Genomic DNA, 15,336 nt, shown 5'->3' with positions numbered 1-15,336 from the left:
CCACTGGAAAAACCATAGCCTTGACTAGATGGACCTTTGATGGCAAAGTAATGTCTCTGCTTTTGAATATACTGTCTAAGTTGGTCATAACTTTCCTTCCAAAGAGTAAGCGTCTTTTAGTTTCATGGCTGCAGTCACCATCTGCAGTGATTTTGGAGCCCAAAAAAATAAAGTCTGACACTGTTTCCACTGTTTCCCCATCTATTTCCCATGAAGTGATGGGACCAGATGCCATGATCTTCGTTTTCTGAATGTTGAGCTTTCAGCCAACTTTTTCACTCTCCTCTTTTACTTTCATCAAGAGACTTTTTAGTTCCTCTTAACTTCTTGCCATAAGGGTGGTGTCATCTGCATATCTGAGGTTATTGATATTTCTCCCAGCAATCTTGATTCCAGCTTGTGCTTCTTCCAGCCCAGCATTTCTCATGATGTACTCTGCATAGAAGTTAAATAAGCAGGGTGACAATATACAGCCTTGACGTACTCCTTTTCCTATTTGGAACCAGTCTGTTGTTCTATGACCAGTTCTAACTGTTGCTTCCTGACCTGCACACAGGTTTCTCAAGAGGCAGGTCAGGTGGTCTGGTATTCCCATCTCTTTCAGAATTTTCCACAGTTTATTGTGATCCACACAGTCAAAGGCTTTGGCATAGTCAATAAAGCAGAAATAGATGTTTCTCTGGAACTCTCTTGCTTTTTCGATGATCCAGCGGATGTTGGCAATTTGATCTCTGGTTCCTCTGCCTTTTCTAAAACCAGCTTGAACATCTGGAAGTTCATGGTTCACGTGTTGCTGAAGCCTGGCTTGGAGAATTTTGAGCATTACTTTACTAGCGTGTGAGATGAGTGCAGTTGTGCAGTAGTTTGAGCATTCTTTGGCATTGCCTTTCTTAGGGATTGGAATGAAAACTGACCTTTTCTAGTCCTGTGGCCACTGCTGAGTTTTCCAAATTTGCTGGCATATTGAGTGCAGCACTATCACAGCATCATCCTTCAGGATTTGAAATAGCTCCACTGGAATTCCATCACCTCCACTAGCTTTGTTCATAGTGATGCTTTCTAAGGCCCACTTGACTTCACATTCCAGGATGTCTGGCTCTAGGTGAGTGATCACACCATCATGATTACCTGGGTCATGAAGATCTTTTTGTACAGTTCTTCTGTGTATTCTTGCCACCTCTTCTTAATATCTTCTGCTTCTGTTAGGTCCATACCATTTCTGTCCTTTATCGAGCCCATCTTTGCATGAAATGTTCCCTTGGTAGCTCTAATTTTCTTGAAGAGATCTCTAGTCTTTCCCATTCTGTTGTTTCCCTCTATTTCTTTGCATTGATCACTGAGGAAGGCTTTCTTATCTCTCCCTGCTATTCTTTGGAACTCTGCATTCAGATGCTTATATCTTTCCTTTTCTCCTTTGCTTTTCGCTTCTCTTCTTTTCACAGCTATTTGTAAGGTCTCCTCAGACAGCCATTTTGCTTTTTTGCATTTCTTTTCCATGGGGATGGTCTTGATCCCTGTCTCCTGTACATTGTCACGAACCTCTGTCCATAGTTCATCAGGCACTCTATCAGATCTAGTCCCTTAAATCTATTTCTCACTTCCACTGTATAATAATAAAGGATTTGATTTAGGTCATACCTGAATGGTCTAGTGGTTTTCCCCACTTTCTTCAATTTAAGTCTGAATTTGGCAATAAGGAATTCATGATCTGAGCCACAGTCAGCTCCTGGTCTTGTTTTTGCTGACTGAATAGAGCTTCTCCATCTTTGATTTATTGATTATATATAATCAATAAATCAATCTGATTTCCATGTTGACCATCTGGTGATGTCCATGTGTAGAGTCTTCTCTTGTGTTGTTGGAAGAGGGTGTTTGTTATGACCAGTGCATTCTCTTGGCAAAACTCTCTTAGCCTTAGCCCTGCTTCATTCTGTATTCCAAAGCCAAATTTGCCTGTTACTCCAGGTTTTGCATTCCAGTTCCCTATAGTGAAAAGGACATCTTTTTGGGGTGTTAGTTCTAAAAGGTCTTGTAGGTCTTCATAGAACCGTTCAACTTCAGCTTCTTCAGTGTTACTGGTTGAGGCATAGGGTTGGATTACCGTGATATTGAATGGTTTGCCTTGGAAATGAACAGAGGTCATTCTGTCATTTTTGAGATTGCATCCAAGTACTGCATTTAAGACTCTTTTGTTGACCATGATGGCTACTCCATTTCTTCTACGGGATTCCTGCCCACAGTAGTAGATATAATAGTCATCTGAGTTAAATTCACCCATTCCAGTCCATTTTAGTTCACTGATTCCTAGAATGTCGACGTTCACTCTTGCCATCTCCTGTTTGACCACTTCCAATTTGCCTTGATTCATGGACCTAACATTCCAGGTTCCTATGCAATATTGCTCTATACAGCATCAGACCTTGCTTCTATCACCAGTCACATCCACAACTGGGTATTGTTTTTGCTTTGGCTCCATCCCTTCATTCTTTCTGGAGTTATTTCTCCACTGATCTCCAGTAGCATATTGGGCACTTACCGACTTGGGGAGTTCCTCTTTCAGTATCCTATCATTTTGCCTTTTCATACTGTTCATGGGGTTCTCAAGGCAAGAATACTGAAGTGGTTTGCCATTCCCTTCTCCAGTGGACCAGATTCTTTCAGACTCTCCACCATGACCCATCCGTCTTGGGTGGCCCCACAGGGCATGGCTTAGTTTCACTGAATTAGACAAGGCTGTGGTCTGTGTGATCAGATTGACTAGTTTTCTGTGATTATGGTTTCAGTGTGTCTGCCCTCTGATGCCCTCTCGCAACACCTACCATCTTACTTAGGTTTCTCTTACCTTGGACGTTGGGTATCGCTTCACAGCTGCTCCAGCAAAGGGCAGCTACTGCTCCTTACCTTGGACGAGGTCGCCCCTCCTGACCTTGAACATGGAGTAGCTTCTCTCAGCCTTCCTGCACCTGTGCAGCTGCTGCTCCTTGGACGTGTGGTTGCTCCTCTCAGCCGCCACCCCTGACCTCGGACGTGGGGTAGCTCCTCTCGGCCACTCCTGTGCCATCACAGCCTGGCGCTCTCTACCATGTCACCATGAGACTAATCCCCCCTCCCCCGATCTCCAGCCCCTTCCCAAGTTGTGAAGTAAACATGAAGAATTGTTCAGGTTCTTAAATGCTTCTGCCTCAAAGGGATACATATTGCTTTCACACACACTTCATTGAGGAAAACAAGTCATACAGCCACACCCAACTTCAGGATGGTTAGAAGGGCAATATTCATATGCCTGAAAGTGGAGTAGACATAGTTCACTGAAAGAAGAGGAGGTAATCATTTGCAAGGATTCTTGAACAACTAAACAGTGGGAATTCATCCATTCCAACAGTTATACCTGTATCTACTTCTCTGGTTTTGATACATGAACCACTAAAATGAAGTTCTTTTTTTTTCTTTGTCCATGTCACATGCCTCGCAGGATCTTAGTTCCCTGACCAGGGATGGAACCCATGCCCCCTACAGTTGGAGACATGAAGGGGACACACCAGGCCTCCCTGTCCATCACCAACTCCCAGAGTTCACTCAGACTCATGTCCATCGAATCAGTGATGCCATCCAGCCATCTCATCCTCTGTCGTCCCCTTCTCCTCTTGCCCCAATCCCTCCAGCATCAGAGTCTTTTCCAATGAGTCAACTCTTTGCATGAGGTGGCCAAAGTACTGGAGTTTCAGCTTTAGCATCATTCCTTCCAAAGAAATCCCAGGGCTGATCTCCTTTAGAATGGACTGGTTGGTTCTCCTTGCAGTCCAAGGGACTCTCAAGCGTCTTCTCCAACACCACAGTTCAAAAGCATCAATTCTTCGGCGCTCAGCCTTCTTCACAGTCTAACTCTCACATCCATACATGACCACTGGAAAAACCATAGCCTTGACTAGACGAACCTATCTGAGGTTATTAATATTTCTTCTGGCAATGCTGAAGTTCTTAATAGAAACTTAATAGTTCCCCCCTGCCAAGAATAATAAGATTGGGAGTCAGAAAATCTAGACTCTGGTTTTGATGTGGAAGTTTGGGCAAATCAGACCTGAAATGCATTTTGCTTAAATGGAGATTATAATATTTACTCTTGATACCTTACTGGAGGAGTAATGCTCAAGATTCTCCAAGCCAGGCTTCAGCAACACGTGAACCATGAACTTCCAGATGTTCAAGCTGGTTTTAGAAAAGGCAGAGGAACCAGAGATCAAATTGCCAACATCCGCTGGATCATCGAAAAAGCAAGAGAGTTCCAGAGAAACATCTATTTCTGCTTTATTGACTATGCCAAAGCCTTTGACTGTGTGGATCACAATAAACTGTGGAAAATTCTGAAAGAGATGGGAATACCAGACCACCTGACCTGCCTCTTGAGAAACCTGTGTGCAGGTCAGGAAGCAACAGTTAGAACTGGTCATAGAACAACAGACTGGTTCCAAATAGGAAAAGGAGTACGTCAAGGCTGTATATTGTCACCCTGCTTATTTAACTTCTATGCAGAGTACATCATGAGAAATGCTGGGCTGGAAGAAGCACAAGCTGGAATCAAGATTGCTGGGAGAAATATCAATAACCTCAGATATGCAGATGACACCACCCTTATGGCAAGAAGTTAAGAGGAACTAAAAAGTCTCTTGATGAAAGTAAAAGAGGAGAGTGAAAAAGTTGGCTGAAAGCTCAACATTCAGAAAACGAAGATCATGGCATCTGGTCCCATCACTTCATGGGAAATAGATGGGGAAACAGTGGAAACAGTGTCAGACTTTATTTTTTTGGGCTCCAAAATCACTGCAGATGGTGACTGCAGCCATGAAGTTAAAAGGTGCTTACTCCTTGGAAGGAAAGTTATGACCAACCTAGATAGCATATTCAAAAGCAGAGACATTACTTTGCCATCAAAGGTCCATCTAGTCAAGGCTTTGGTTTTTCCAGTAGTCATGTATGGATGTGAGAGTTGGACTGTGAAGAAAGCTGAGTGCCAAAGAATTGATGCTTTTGAACTGTGGTGTTGGAGAAGACTCTTGAGAGTCCCTTGGACTGCAAGGACATCCAACCAGTCCATTCTGAAGGAGACCAGTCCTGGGATTTCTTTGGAAAGAATGATGCTAAAGCTGAAACTCCAGTACTTTGGCCACCTTATGCGAAGAGTTGACTCATTGGAAAAGACTCTGGTGCTGGGAGGGATTGGGGGCAGGAGGAGAAGGGGACGACAGAGGATGAGATGGATGGATGGCATCACAGAGTCAATGGACATGAGTCTGAGTGAACGGGAGTTGGTGATGGACAGGGAGGCCTGGTGTGCTGCAATTCATGGGGTCTCAAAGAGTCGGACACGACTGAGCAACTGAACTGAACTGACTGAAGACTCAAATAAATCACACATGAGAAAAAAAAAACAAAAAACTTTAAAACTATAAAGCACTTCAGAGATTGAAAATAAATTGCCTTTAGAGATGAGAAATGGTGTAAATGAGTAAAGCAGATTAGGCATGAGTTAATAGGGAGTGATGGGAACTATGGCAAACTAGAGAGCCCACATTCTGTTTAAAGACTAACCCTACTCAGCTCTACCCAATATTGGCATGTGGGACTGTGGGCTTAGTATCACCATTGTTCCAATTTTTCTATAATAGTCAGAAATTCTGACTTTTAAAATGTAAAATCTTCTGATTTTAAAATGTTAACAACTGATTTTCTTAAAACTGAGTACCAGATTTGGTCCATAGTCCTTCAGTTATTATCTCTCCTTTATATACACATATGGTAGAAATTTAGAGTTTAGATGTACAATATGGTTCTTGTAGGCCATCAAAGCCTTTTATAAAATTCAAGAGTCCTGTAGAGATTTAACATTAGGTTCTCAAAACCATTTTTTAAGAATCATATCCCTCTCATATTGGTTTTCAGGGAGGGGTATTTTGCCCCACAGGGATTACTTGGCAATTTTTGGTAGTGACAGCTTCCGGTGGGGGTGGGGTGGGGAAGAGTATATAACCAAAAGAGTATTAAGAGGATAAATTGGAAGATCAGAGATTTAGTCCCAGTGCTACTGTTGCCCCTTTCCTGTGCATTGTCCTCTGCAAGCTGCAAGTAAAGACTATGAGACTTGTCCTGTGGTCCTCATTATCCCCCCACCCTTCTCGGCATACTGCCTACTGCCAGAGTTCCTAGCTGCTCCATGAAAGCATTCTGCTTTGCTCAGTGCTTCCCAGCAACCATTGTATCTGTCCCTTCATCAGTTTGGCAGCCGCTATAGAAGTCACTCATGTTTTACTTGAATTGCTGCCCATTGGAACTTCACAAAAAGAAGTGACTGGGACAAGGTTCCTGCTGACGTCAGTTTTAAAGGCCTTGACCCCATCCCCTGCTTTAAGCATTTAAGAAATATGTAGCTTCATACGCGGCTGAATTCTGAGGTGGTTGGGAAATTCTCCGTGTTGATGAATTTTACCCTGATTTTTTTGAAATTCAGTCATTTATTCTGACCTCAAATACATGATTGTAGACAACAGACATTTCCCAAATGAAGTATCAGCTTTTGCAGATGGTTCAGGTTTTGTGTCCTGGGCTTTGTCCTCTGCTGCCATCTTGTGGCCTCTTTGCTGCCAGGGTCGAGGTCTCACAAAGGGCCTTGCCTCCAGGTAATGGCGTGTGTCAGTGGCTTATGGCTTAGTTGGAGGACTCTCTGCTCACTGTGGGGCATGCGCCAAATCCCTCCCCTGCTATGAGTCCACCTGGGCCATGATGCACGCCAAGCGCATAGCAAGTAGGCTGGAGGCACAGGGCCCTTCTGGGTCATTCCCAGCCCTTGGGCCTCCATGTGTTATGCAATCCTGGACTCAAGCCAGAAAATCAGTAAACTCAACTACCCAGGAGTAATCGGAGCTGACCTCGCTTGCTTGGCCCAGTGAATGCCCTGCAGCCTCTCTCTACTCACCGTCAGGGCTGAGTTATTCTTTATCTTGGTGAGAAGAGATGATTACCTCATCAGGATTTTGTTTTACTGTCTCGGCCCATTTTGGTTTGCTCTGTGTACACACCGTTGCTTCTTGGCTTGTCCAGCCAGTGCTGCTACAAGTTCGATGTTTAATTGCTGGATTGAGCAGGACAGTGGCAGTGTGTGTCACTGTTAAGCAGCGTTTCCTATAAGGATGACAGGATCTAAGCACTGTAGTGATCAGAGGTCCATGCCCAGGGCACAGGGAATCTAGGAGACTGCCCTTGTAGCTGGGCTGTTGGTGACTGAGCAGCAAGTGACTCGTTCTGGAGGAAAGGCAGGAAAACTAGTTGGTGCTATTTTTCTTTCATTATAATAATGTATTTAAAACCTTCCAAGAGTTAAAGTATTAATAAATGTATAGAACTGTCCCCTAGCTGTTTGCCCTTCCTGTATATTTTACACATGTTTGGCTTTTTATAGAGAGCCCAGACTCTACCAGGCCCTCCTTATCCCTAACTGCAGAATTGGAGGAGGAGACAATGGAGGAGGGGGAGGAAAAACAGTTGCCTGTAGTTCGTTTTAATATGCTTTCCCATGTGTAAAAATTTAGGGGAGTCTGGTGCTCTGTGATGACCTGGAGGAATAGGATGGGGGAAGGTGAGGAAGGCTGGGGAGGGAAGGGCTATATCTATAATTGCAGCTGATTTGCATTGCTGTATGGCAGAAACTAACACAACACTGTAAAAAAATTTTTTTAATTAAATTTAAAAATAGAAAAAAAAGACAAAAATTCAGGGAAACGGCCTCCTTGTATAATTTCCTAGGCTATTAAACTGGTATGTGTTGCTTTATAACTCAGATGCTGTTTACTTAATAGGAGTTGTCTTCTGTTCCTTTTGTTTTTCCTTCTTTGCTTATATTTTTTCAGCTTTATTTTAATTATATTTTGTGGTTCATGTTATTCCTTTTTATTTTTATAAATTTTTAAAAAAACTTATTTATTTTTGGCTGCTCTGGGTCTTCATTGGTGCACATGGACTTTCTCTAGTGTGGCTAGCAGAGGCTACTCTTTAGTTATGTTGTGCAGGCTTCTCATTGCCATGGCTTCTCTTGTTGCAGAGCATGGGCTCTAAGGTATGCAGGCTTCAGTCATTGTGGTGCATGGGCTTAGTTGTCCCGTGGGATGTGGGATCTTCTCGGACCAGAGATTGAACAGTGTCCCCAGGATTGGCAGGGAGATTCTTAAGCACTGGACCATCTGGTAAGTCCTATATGTTATTCTTGATTCTACTTATGATCTGAATATCTGGTTTATTTTTCTTATCAGAAACTTTTCCTGTGTTCAATCCAGAGTGAGTGAGTTGTTTTTGTTGACTCTTATCTATTTTTCCCTGCCTTTTAAAGTTTCTTGTTTATAAAGTATTTTTCTACAAGTCCAAGCTCCTCAGATAGAGGAGCTTTGCTTCTTTATAATTCTATGTTCACTTTATGTATGAGGAAACTACTCTGTATCCACTCTTGTGCTTTAGATAAAATGAGAGGACTCAACGTCATGGCATAAGAGGAACAGGACTGATATCTTTGTAAATCTCACAGATAATTATGAGGAAGAGAAACTATTGTTAGTGAGCCCAAGATGTGAAGCTGGGTCCAATGGTGTCATATTATAGAGAGGCTGGTTTTCAACCAAAAAAGAGAAATGGAACACCTTTCTAAAAATGAGCTGCTTTGAAGTTAATCTCTCAACCTCTGGGTAATGTTTAAGGTGTTTTGTGCAATGCACTTCTGTACAGTTAAGTTGTTGAAGTGAGTTTTCAAGTATCAACCAAACGGTTGGAATGTTGTTGTTCAGTTTCTGAGTTATGTCCAACTCTTTGAGACCCCATGGACTGTAACACACGAGGCTTCTCTGTCCTTCACCATCTCCTGGAGCTTGCTCAAACTAATGTCCATTAAGTCAGTGATGCCATCCAACCTTCTCATCCTCTGTCATCCCCTTCTCCTCCTGCCTTCAATCTTTCCCAGCATCAGGGTCTTTTCTAATGAGTCTGCTCTTTGCATCAGATAGCCAAAGTACTGGAGCTTCAGCTTCAGCATGAATCCTTCCAATGAATATTCAAGACTGATTTCCTTTAGAATTGACTGGTTGGATTTCCTTGCTGTCCAAGGGACTGTCAACAGGCTTCTCCAACACCACAACATCGGACTTTATTTTCACCATCAGACACATCCACAACTGGGCATTGTTTCTGCTTTGGCTCAGTCTCTTCATTCCTTCTGGAGCTATTTCTCTGCTCTTCTCCAGTAGCATATTGGGCACTTAACAACCTGGGGAATTCATCTTTCAGTGTCATATCTTTTTGCATTTTTGTACTGTTCATGGGGTTCTCAAGGCAAGAATGCTGAAGTGGTTTGCCATTCTCTTCTCCAGTAATGGTTGGAATAGATGACCTTTAATTTATTCTCCAACATTAAGATTTGGTTTCTCAGCAGTGCAGGTTTTGTTCTTTGACTGCTCTGGGTCTTCGTTGCTGCACATGGGCTTTCTCTGCTTGAGGAGAGTGGGGGCTACTCTGTAGTTCTGGTGCATGGGCTTCTCATTGAGATGGCTTCTCTTGTTGGGAAACACAGGCTCTAGGGTGCTCAGGCTTCAGTAGTTGCAGCTTGCAAGCTCCATAGCACAGTCTCAATAGTTGTGGCTCACAGGCTTAGTTGCCCCATGGCATGTGGAATCTTCCTGGACCAAGGATTGAATAATGTTCCTTACATTGCAAGACAGATTCTTAATCACTGGACTAGCAGGGAAACCCCAGTGATGGTTTTTTAAATGGACCCACCCATAAGCTGGTGTCTTAGGCAGTAAAGAATCTGCCTGCAATGTAGGAGACGCAGGTTCAATCCCTGGGTTGGGAAGATCCCCTGGAAAAGGGAAAGGCTACCCACTCCAGTATTCTGGCCTGGAGAATTCCCTGGACTGTGTAGACCATGGTGGGGTCTCAAAGAGTCGGACACAACTGAGTGACTTTCACTTGCAAGGATGGTGATGATGACAGCAGTGCCTCAGTGATGGGCAAGGTGGGAGTCGGGACTGTTTTTTGCACACATTAGTGAAAAGTCAGAACAATCAAAACTCCAGTGAGAAGTTAAAGCCATGTCATGTCAAAATAGCTAAGTCAAAACATCTCACTTTGGCACATATGTTTCTTACTTTTATGCCTTATTCAAGCAGTGGTAAGTCCTAGCCCCAAATTGCTAACTGGTACTGATTCTTCAAGACTCAGTTTAGTCTTCACCTACTTTGGGAAGCTTCCCTGACTTCTCTCCTCACTACCAGGTGCTTTTACAGTGCTCTACACATAATTCTATACTTATTATGAACGGGATCAGAAGACTTCACCCCAAAATGTGTCACATTGGCATGGAGATTGTCTTGATTAGAAGGCAAATAAGCAGCACACTCAGAAAGAGCTCTTTGCCCTCCCTCTAATAAAAGTGGAATATAAATTTCCCTTTGTAAAGGTCATCCCCCTCCTATCTCTCATAGTGGGAGGAAGAAGAGCAACCATTACACGGCAGACAGAGTCAGCACCATCATGAATGTACACAAACAACCTTACTAAAATCACCATTATCTTTTATCAGTTTTCCCCGTATATTTAGTTTCCTGAAATCTATCACTCCTAGAGGCCTAAAATGCTTCTCCTTTGTCTTGTCACTTCTCCACAGTTTATCACCCTTTGTTAAAATAGTATATAATCCCCTGTGTCTAAGCACCTCTTTGATCCATCATTTCTTTTCTATGAAGAGCCTCTGTATATATAAAAATTGAAATATTAACAAGTGAAGTGTATATGCCTTTTTTCCTGTTAATTTGACTTTTATCAATTTAATTTGCAAGCTCCAGCTACTAAACCAAGAAGGTAGAGAAGTTTTTTCTTCCCCCAAAAATTAAATTATCATTTATGTGCCCACCTTTGAAGCAGCAACTGTTTTATTCATCTTTATAAGCCCAGAACCTAGCTAAGGGAATGGCATACAGGAGACATTCAATACACGTTGACTGACTGAATGAATAAATAAATACACTAAGTCTGAAGGAACTTCAACATAGAAACTCCTATGCAACATTCTGACAGTCATTCAGTCTCTGCTAAAACATTAACAGTAACGGTCACTGGAGAAAATCACTCAATCATGGCAGCTGGTTCCACAACAAATTCCTGATCTCAAACTGCAGCTATATCCTAAAGTCAACCCCGTATATTAATACTACTATTGGCAGTTCTCAGTTTCCACAGCTGCTACTTCAAGTTTTTTGTCTTGTTTTGTTTTCAATAGTTATTCTAAAGTGCATCTATAAGAATAAACAAATGATAATGAAAGACCGAGAAGGCAGGAAAGAAGAAAAAGAAAGAAGAGAGAAAGGGTTTCTAACAAGAGTAATAAGGTGAGACTTGGTCTATCAGTTATTAATGTATAAGATGAAAAATTAAAACACTATGGTATTGATATCAGAATAGATAGATAGATGAATGGAATAGAATAGAGTCAAAAGAAGAGCTCAAGTATATATAAGATGTAATAAATTTTAGTAGTACTATTTCTTATCAGTTAATCATGAACTAAAATCCATTTATTATATTGGAATAACTGCATAACTGTACCAAGTTATACTTCTATCATATACCATACACCAAAATAAATTCTAGACATAAATGGAAAAAATCAAAATCATAAAAATATGAGAAGAAATATAGATAATTATTTATATAACCCAGGTCAAATGAGAGCTTTTAGATATAACATTAATAACAGAAACTGCAAATAAAGCTAGTGGAGGTGATGAACAAAGCTAGTGTAGGTGATGGCATTCCAGCAAAGCTATTTCAAATCCTAAAAGATGATGCTGTTATAGTGCTGCACTAAATATGCCAGCAAATTTGGAAAATTCATCAGTGGCCACAGGATTGGAAAAGGTCAGTTTTCATTCCAATCCTAAAGAAGGGCAGTGCCAAAGAATGCTCAAACTACCACACAACTGCATTCATTTCACATGCTAGCAAAGTAGTGCTCAAAATCCTTCAAACTAGGCTTCAACAGTATGTGAACTGAGAACTTCCAGATGTACAACTTGCATACAGAAAAGGCAGAGGAACCTGAAATCAAATTGCCAACATCCTTTGGATCATAGAAAATACTAGAGAATTCCAGAAGAACATCTATTTCCACTTCATTGACTACATGCTAAAGCCTTTGACTGTGTGGATCACAACAAACTGTGGAAAATTCTTAAAGAGATGGGAATACCAGACCACCTTACCTGCCTTCTGAAAAACCTTATGCAGGTCAAGAAGCAACAGTTAGAACTGGACATGGAAAAATGGACTGGTTAAAAATTGGAAAATGAGTATATCAAGGCTGTATATTGTCACCCTGCTTATTTAACTTATATGCAGAGTACATCATGCAAAATGCTGGGCTGGATGAAGCACAGCTGGAATCAAAATTGTGAGGAGAAATATCCATAGCCTCAGATATGCAGATGATACCACCCTTATGGCAGAAGAGGAACTAAAGAGCTTCTTGATGAAGGTGAAAGAGAAGAGTGAAAAAGCTGGCTTAAAACTCAACATTTAAAAAACTAAGATCATGGCATCTGGTCCCATCACTTCATGGCAAATAGATGGGGAAACAATGGAAACAGTAAGAGACTTTATTTTGGGGGGCTCCAAAATCACTGCAGATGGTAACTGCAGCCATGAAATTAAAAGACACTTGCTCCTTGGAAGAAAAGCAATGACAAACCTGGACAGTTTAAAAAGCAGGGATTATTAAAAAGCAGGGATATTACTTTGCCTACAAAGGTCTGTATAATCAAAGCTGTGGTTTTTCCAGTGGTCATGTACAGATATGAGAGCTGGACAATAAAACAGGCTGAGTGCGGAAGAATCGATGCCTTCAGATTGTGTTGTTGGAGAAGACTCTTGAGAGTCTCTTGAACAGCAAGGAAATCAAACCAGTCAATCCTAAAGGAAATTAACCTTGAATATTCACTGGAAGGACTGATGCTGAACCTGAAGCTCCAATACTTTGGCCACCTGATGCAAAGAGCTGACTCATTGGAAAAGACCCTGATACTGGGCAACATTGAAGGCAGGAGGAGAAGGGGACAGCAGAGGATAAGATGGTTGGATGGCATCACCAATTCAATGCCCATGAGTTTGTGCCAACTCCCGGAGATGGTGAAGGACAGGGAAGCCTGGCATGTTGCTGCCCATGGGGTCATAAAGAGTTGGACACTACTGAGTGACTGAACAACAAAGTAGAAACTGAAAGGAAAAAGATTGATTTTACATTAAAAATTTTAAGCTTTCTATCAAAAAAATTGCAATAAGTAAAGGTAAAGTTCAAATGTAAAGTTAAAAGATGACAGAATAACATAAAACTAAAAGATGGTTAGTATCAGTACTGAATCTTTTCTTTTTTAATATTTATTTTTCTTTATTATTTGGTTGCTCTGGGTCTTAGTTGTGACATGTGGGATCTAGATCCCTCACCAGGGTTCAAACCCCGGCCCCCTGCATTGTGAGTGTGGAGTCTTAGCCACTGGGCCATCAGGGAAGTCCCTGAATCTTTTCTTACAGAGAAATTGATAGACAAAAGAGCCAATTTACCAAACAAAGAAATACAGTAAAGAAACTTAAATGGCCAATAAATTCAATTTATTTATTTATCTATTTTTTGGCTGCACTGCTCAGCATGTGAGATCTTAGTTCCCCAACCTGTGCCCCCTGCAATGGAAGCGAAGAATCTTAACTACTGGACTGCCAGCTGCTGCTGCTGCTAAGTCACTTCAGTCGTGTCCGACTCTGTGCGACCCCATAGACTGCAGCCTACCAGGCTCCTCTGTCCATGGGATTTTCCAGGCAAGAGTACTGGAGTGGGTTGCCATTGCCAGGGAAGTCCCTAAATAGATGCAATTTAAAACAATAAGATGCTATTTTGTGTCAATCATATTGTTACTTTTAAATGCATAAAACCCATCATTGATGAGTGTGTAAGGAAATAGGCATGCTCTTATTTCTCTGATAGGACTGTAAATTGGTAAACTGTAATGGAAAGCAACTTAACATCTTGTATATACAGATTAAAAATTGCCTACCCTTGGGAATTCTCTGGTGGTCCAGTGGTTAGGGCTCTGCACTTTTACTGCAGGAAGCACAGGTTTGATCCCTGGTTAAGAAGCTAAAATCCTGCATGCTGCATGGCTTGGCCAAAAAAAAAAAAAATTGGCTACCCTTAACCCGGCAATTCCGTATCTAGGAATTTTTTACAGAAATACTTTTGGACATATGTAAGGAGTTACCTACTGAAATGTTCAGTACATCACTAATTTTTAAAGTGCAAGCAGTTTTAAATATCTAACAATTCGGTGTGTGTGTTAGTTGCTCAGTTGTGTGTAATTCTTTGCAACCCCAGGGACTGTAGCCCACCAGGCTCCTCGATCCCTGGGATTTCCCAGGTAAGAACGCTGGAGTGGGTTGCCATTTCCTTCTCCAGGGGATCTTCCCAACCCGGGGATTGAACCCAGGTCTTCAACATTGTAAGCAGACTCTTTACCATCTGAGCCACCAGAGAAACAATACGGTTGTTGATTTTTATTTTATTATTATTATTTTAAAATTTTACTCCACACCCATGCCCCCTGCAGTGGAAGCACAGAGTCCTAACCATCAGACTGCCAGGGAAGTCCTCGTTGATTTTTAAAGTATAATAAACCTAGAGATTGAAATGTCATACTATATTACACTGGTATAAAAAGAGTAAAAGAGGCCCATGGTATATTCCTAAGTAAAAAAATTTTTTCATCATTACATCCAATTAAAAAATGGCAAAAGACTTGAATAAAAAAGTCTTTTGCCATTTTTCTCCAAAAAATTTGCAAATGGCCAATAATCACATGAAAATTATGTCAAGCATCATTAGTCATTAGGGAAATACAATTCAAAACCAAAATGAGAGCTATAAGAACAACAACAACAAACGGAAAATAACAAGTGTTGGCACAGATGTGGAGGAATTGGATCTCTCATGTATTGCTGGTAGGAGCATAAATGCTGCTTTGGAAAATAGGTTGGCATTTCCTCAATAGGTGGGCATTTCCTCAATAGGTGAGACATAGAATTACTATACGAGCCAGCAAATCTTATCTTATGCATTTACTAAACAGGTGTTCAAACAAAGATTTAGATATAAATATTCATAGAGAAAGGATGGAAACAACTCAAATGACCATCAACTGATAAATGAATACATAAGATGTGGTATATCCATATAATGGAACACTTATTCCACTATGCTACAAC

The 15,336-nt window shown here is 41.3% G+C and overlaps 1 long non-coding RNA gene across 1 annotated transcript in view; it reads left to right on the top strand.

The window, feature by feature from the left end:
• The window catches only part of LOC129621114 (uncharacterized), a 30,281-nt gene that overhangs the window by 1,834 nt on the left and 13,111 nt on the right, over window positions 1-15,336 (top strand). Inside the window, exons 2-3 of the long non-coding RNA XR_008699011.1 lie at window positions 8,090-8,231; window positions 11,309-11,417. This is a non-coding gene — a long non-coding RNA (uncharacterized LOC129621114). The remainder of the gene's footprint in view (window positions 1-8,089; window positions 8,232-11,308; window positions 11,418-15,336) is intronic.

Source organism: Bubalus kerabau, chromosome 10 (genome assembly GCF_029407905.1).
Source record: "Bubalus kerabau isolate K-KA32 ecotype Philippines breed swamp buffalo chromosome 10, PCC_UOA_SB_1v2, whole genome shotgun sequence".
NCBI classification, from domain to species: domain Eukaryota; kingdom Metazoa; phylum Chordata; class Mammalia; order Artiodactyla; family Bovidae; genus Bubalus; species Bubalus kerabau.
This window is presented reverse-complemented; position numbering and strand designations above follow the sequence as displayed.